This window comes from Sander lucioperca, chromosome 17 (assembly GCF_008315115.2).
Source record: "Sander lucioperca isolate FBNREF2018 chromosome 17, SLUC_FBN_1.2, whole genome shotgun sequence".
Classification (NCBI taxonomy): domain Eukaryota; kingdom Metazoa; phylum Chordata; class Actinopteri; order Perciformes; family Percidae; genus Sander; species Sander lucioperca.
In genome coordinates, this window is record NC_050189.1 from 20,492,624 (window position 1) to 20,498,799 (window position 6,176).

Sequence of the window (6,176 nt, forward strand, 5' to 3'; positions counted from 1 at the left end):
CTAAGTGCCCTTTTGAAGCTAGTTTCCGTGCCATGTCATCTTTAATTTAACCAATATTTTCTGTATGTGTGTTAAGTTAAATGATCAAGGGAACTGCTTGCTTTTTGGGATATGTAGCTAGGTCAGTGAATAACCGATGTTAGCTAGTTATGTGGGTCATCATCGGGTTGGACCTGTTAGCTGGTTAGCACAGCGGCTAGCTAGCTGGTTGAGGATAATTTAAAACAGAAAGGCAATACATACACATGCTTGTGTTGGTGAGGATTACTCTGCAGATTGTGAATGTGAGAACACAAACACGAATGAAAACGTACGAGTTTAGCTTGCCGTCCCGTCTACAGCTTAGCTCTTCCGCCGTCCGTCATGGCGTTCATAATTCCATGAAGATAGAGACTAGAGCCAAATAAGGAGGAGCAACATCAACTCGGTGGTTCGCTGAGATTTTCCCGTTTTCAGAGGCAGTTTCAAATTGTGAGATTTGCAGAGGAAAGTAGTCAATGGGAGTTCTATGTATGTCCTAGTTACCCACCAAACTGTCGTTATTCAATTATGACAAGGTAAAGTCAGTTTTGCATTCTATCACCCCTTTAATTAAAAAAATCATCACTGTTTACTAAGGTGATGTCAGATTGCTGAAGTATTTAGTCTATTGTCCCTTAAAATGAAGAAAAGAAGAAAATATTCAGAACTGGGAAGCTTTAATCAGAACATGTCTGCTGCTTAAAAAATGACTTGAACAGTTAATGTGTTTAAAAGTCTGTGCCGCCGCCATCTTGGACTGATGAACTGATCTTAAAGACTCAGAAAAAGATTTTTGTACTGCTTTTGGATGTTCATGTAAAAGAAATGCTAAACTAAGCAACATGGAATAACATTTCACAGATGGAAAATGTGTTTTACAATATTTAACTATTACAAAAGCGTTGAATTTAATATCACAAAAGACAACATTAAACCTTCTTTTAAGCTAACAATAAGTTAAGTGACTGTCCTGATACTGAATTAAGCTAATGCTAGCTTGTGTCAGGTAAAGTATTTGTTATTTCAGTAATTAGTAATACCTCAGTAAGATGCTGAAAATGATGTTTGTTATGTGTGTTACTGAACAGTTTCTTTAATTGTGGATAGACCTTCTGCCTCCATAGACACACATGCATTAGGTCATGCCGTGTCAACATATCGCTCCAATAAACAGCAGCGGCCCATGTGGTATCTATGTATGTAAACTTAGCACGAAAAGTAAGAAAGTTTGTGTTTTGGTAGATTATTTCTCTGTGGTAACAATGCTTTTTGGCAATAAATCTGACACAGGAACGTTATGTTCAGTGATGAGTCCAGATTCTGCCTACGGCAGTTGGATCATAGAGTCAAAGTGTGGAGAAGACATGGAGAACACTATGCTGATTGCTGCACCGATAGAGTAACACCTTTTGGTGGAGGCAGTGTGATGGTGTGGAGCGGCATCTCCCTCTCTGGAAAAAACCAGGCTTGTCATCATCGGAAGCAATCTCAATGCAGAGAGATATAGAGGTGAGATTCAGCAACCAGTGGCAATCCCATATCTCCACAGTCTGGGACCGAACTCTATCCTCCAAGATGACCACGCTCGCCCCCACAAGTCGGGTTTATCAGAGACTACCTCCAGAATGTGGGAGTGGAGAGGAGGGGACGGCCTGCCAGCAGTCCTGACCTCAACCCCATTGAACACTTGTGGGATCAGCTTGGGCGTGCTGTTCGTGCCAGAATGACCAACACAAACACGTTGGCTGACTTGCGACAAATGCTGGTTGAAGAATGGTATGCCATCCCACAGCAGTGTGACCAGCATGAGGAGGAGGAGCCAGGCTGTTGTGTATGGTTCTTCCACACGCTACTGAGGCTCCTGTTTGTGAAACGAATAAATTGTTAAATTGCCAGTATGTTTTGTTTCTCAAAAACTTCAATCATCCAATCCACCAAACACTAAAAAACAATATATCATTAGTTCAAACAACTAGGAATTGTAGTTGAAAACGTCAGTTATAACGGCCCACGTATGAAAAGATTGTCTGGTTTAAATCGGGCTCGGGCTCATAATTCCAGTTAATGTGTCGGGCTCGGGTAAGGTGGAGCTTGATTTTTTTTGGGCCCGATCTAAGCTCTACTGCACATAGGTAGGCACTTGAAATTACATTTTGAACATGTTTAGAGGCTTGCCCTGTTTAAACCTGTTGGGTGCTAACTCTAGCAGGAGGATAACACGGTGTAGGCAGCACCGATTGTTTTCATTTTTCTCGCTACTGACAGCGCTCCAAATTTCCAAGCAACAGAGCTACGTGTTGAAATCGACCGGAATTCTCCTTTAAAGTTTAAATGATGTCTGTAGTAGTGTAGTGTAAATTATGTGGGAGGAGTAGCATTCTAGTCGTAGTATAGCATGTCGAAAAAAAGATAGTATATGTTGAAAAAAGTCATATTATAGTATGTCAAAAAAAGTCATAGTATATAGCATCAAAATAGTCAAAAATCTTTGCAAATTAAAAAAAAAAAAAAAAAAAAAAGTCATAGCATAGAATGTCCAAAACAGTTTTGTATGTAGAAAAAAGTCATAGTTATAGTATCTCAAAAATGTTGAAAAAAAGTCATAGTATAGTATGTCGAATGTTTTGAAAAAAATGTCATAGAATGTTGATCAAAATCATAGTATAATATGTCGATTAATTTAGAAAAAAAAGTCATAGTATAGAATGTCCAAAAATGTAATAATATAGTATGTCGAAAAAACATGAATTTAGTATGTCAAGAAAAGTCAGTATAGTCGAAAATAAATCATATTATAGTATATAAAAACAATCATTATTGTATGTTGGAAAAAGTCATAGTATGTCAAACATTTTGAAAAAAACAAAAAGTAATTGTAATTTATTTATTTGAACAGGGACAGTACACAAAAACATTAATAGATGTCTTGTTCCAGGTTGTAGCACATTGCTAATTTCTGCCCATAGTCCCTGGGCAGGTAGATGGCACATTAAAATACAAAGTATTTACAGTACAACATATAATACACATACATAAAATCATAAAAATCTAAAGTCATTATTGTCCCCCTATCCCACCCCAAACACACACAGTAATGTTACACATCAATTATAATAATAGTATAGTATGTTGAATAAAGTCATAAGTCTTAGTATAGTATGTTGAAAAAACTGTTGAAAACACCAAGATGGTTTATATTTTTTTACTTTTTCATTTCAAGAATTCATGGTAAGAAAATGTGTTTCATAGTTTGTTAAACAGATGTTTTCATTTGTCTTCAGGGTCACATCAACCACATCCTGGGCCTCTGACAGCCGGCCAATCACATTCCTCTCCTAAATAGTCATAGTATAGTATGTCGAAATCTTTGAAAAAATGTCATAGTGTAGTATGTTGAATAAAGTCAATAAAAAGTCATAGTATAATATGTCGAATTTGAAGAAAAAAATCATAGTCTAGTATATCAGAAAATATGACAAAAGTCATAGTATAGTATGTCCAATAAAATGATTAAAAGAAAGTCATAGTATAGTTTGTCGAAAAATATCATAGTATAGTAAGGTGTTTATATTAATAATAGTCTCTATATGTGTGTGTGTGTGTGTGTGTCTGTGTGTTTGTGTGTGTGTGTGTGTGTGTGTGTGTGTGTGTGTGTGTGTGTCTGTCTGTCTGTCTGTCTGTCTGTCTGTCTGTCTGTCTGTGTGTGTGTGTGTGTGTGTATGTTCAGGCCATAGAGAGGGGTCTGGTGTTTGAGGTGTCTACTCTGCAGCCATCAAAGACTCCACCAGGAGGCGCTACACCATCACCAACGCTGTGTGTCTGATGGAGACGTGGAAAGGGAAGGGACGTCCTCTTCTGTCCCAACACACTTCCTGTCCCTGTGACAGGACGTCCTGATTGGCTCTGTCTTGACTCACCTCTTTGTGTTTCAGAGTGTGATCCTGTCCAGCGCCGCGGAGAAGGTTGGTGATGATATATGCAGCATGTTCAGTCTGAAGTCATAAATAATAATATAATAATATAATAATGTCTGAGTGTCCTCAGCCTCTGGAGCTCAGAGGGCCCTATGACATCACCAACCTGTATCCTTCCTATTGGTTCAGACACAAACTGTAGTCGTCAATAAAAACTACAGTACTACAGTACTCGTTTCCTCCACCTGTGGATCCGTAGTTCTACACGCAGGTAAATCCTGTTATTGGGAATAAAGCTGGACGATAGAAAATGAATTTGTTTCTGAAGCATATTTGATTGTGTGGTGTTTGTTGTTGTCAGAAACCAGGAAGACGGCGAGCGGGATCATCTACACAGTGAAGAGCTGCAGCCATTGGCCGCCTGCAGACTGTAAGCCCCGCCTCCATCCCTTGAGACAGAACAGCAGCTGGTTAATGAGTGATAAATGTTCCAGCTGTGCTTCTGTGTTTCTACCTGAACAGGTGAAGCTCCCTCAGCCAAGAGAGCCAATCAGCTGACGGAGTGACAGACAGCGGAGGAGGGCGGGGCTTCTGGACACATTTATTATTCTTACAAACTGTTTATTTAATAAAGTTTTTGAAACACCACGAGTCAAAAATTCACTCAAATTTTTTATTTTTTAAATCAGTGTGCGGTACAAATGCTGCACTCTGATTGGTCAGCACCGAAGCAGGTAATGATGTCATCACAAATAGAGCTCTGCAGTACATTCAGTCAGAAATATAAAATATTAATCTTCAAACAGGAAGATTTCAGAACCAATCAACAAAGCCTTTTCCACATGACTGGTTGTAGAAACTCAGTCCCTTTTAGAGAACTAACAACCATCTGAATGGATCAACATCTCAAACAGTTTAATCATCAGAATTCATTCCATTAATAGAAGACATATACATCTACTAATAGGAAGATTTCAGACCCTTAATCAAACTCTCTTAAACATCATTAAGAACTCATTTCAACTGGTTTTTAACTTTAGTCCCTTTTAGACAAAAAACAAACCATCTGAACGTACTTTAGATTTTTAAGAATCAACATTTTGTTTCTGGAAACAATCTAATGATTCATTATTCAATGTTGTCAACATAAATAAATCCAGCTTAACTCTGAGTGTGTAGAGGAGACAACATTAAAAACAGTGTAAGAGCCCTTTAGTGGTAGCATTGGTTAGCTGATAGAAAACCGATGGTGTGTTAAAGGACGCGTGGACATCTGAGAACTGGATTGATCAGATTAAAACAATCTGATTGGTCCTTTCAGCGGCAAGGCCATGATGACGTCATCGTGCAGGAGAGGCCTGTGATTGGCTGGCATGCTATACAATTACTTTTTTTCAAATTTATCAACACACTATACTATGACTTTTTCCAACATACTGACTTTTTTTTTCAAATATTTTGACACTCTATACTATGCCTTATATTCAAAATGTTCTACATACAATACTATGACTTTTTATCGACATTCTATACTATGCCATTTTTTTTAAGAATTTGAAATACTATACTATTACTTTTTTTCAAAATTTCTGACATACTATACTGACTATTTTTTTCAAATTTTTTGACATACTATATTATACTATTACTTTTTTTTCAAAATGTTCGACAATGTTTGACTTATTTTCGATATGCAATAGCGATATTTCCACGTACGACATACTATACTATGACTTTTTTCACTTTTTTTCGACATGCTATGACTCTGTACTGTACTTAACTCAAGGTACTTATACTTTAAATAATGTACAGCATTTTAATAACATAAAATAATTTTGAAGTATAAGGAGAAATTAAAAACATATAGCTTAATTTTCAGCATTTATTTATTTATTTTTTCACCAGACTCCATTTAATTAAAACAGAAATGTTATGATTATTAAACACACATATTTCAAAGTGCACAGAAACAAAATAAGAATCAAAGTCCGTCTTGGTTCATCTTTCCACTGTTCCAACAATCACCACTCTGGTTTGGTTGAAATAAACCCTTAATTCACCCATTTACATGTGGAGATATGCTGGCTCTATACACGCTAAAAGTACTGATTATTTACATGGAGTCTGGTGGAGATATGCTGACTCTAAACATGCTAAAAGTACTGATTATTTACATGGAGTCTGGTGGAAATATGGTGGCTCTATACACGCTAAAAGTACTGATTATTTACATGGAGTCTG

The 6,176-nt window shown here is 37.1% G+C and overlaps 2 protein-coding genes and 1 long non-coding RNA gene across 3 annotated transcripts in view; 1 reads left to right on the forward strand and 2 right to left on the reverse strand.

Annotated features, from left to right (window-relative positions):
• Positions 1-6,176, reverse strand: part of LOC116034141 (hemicentin-1-like) — a 1,482,957-nt gene that overhangs the window by 792,154 nt on the left and 684,627 nt on the right. The gene's annotated exons all lie outside the window — the stretch shown is intronic.
• LOC116034453 (Fc receptor-like protein 5) overlaps positions 1-6,176 on the reverse strand; it is a 245,863-nt gene that overhangs the window by 20,080 nt on the left and 219,607 nt on the right. The window lies entirely within an intron of this gene.
• On the forward strand, positions 4,169-4,594 carry LOC116036441. Its single transcript, XR_004101610.1, has 3 exons — positions 4,169-4,206; positions 4,297-4,365; positions 4,458-4,594. It is a non-coding gene; the product is annotated as an uncharacterized LOC116036441 (long non-coding RNA).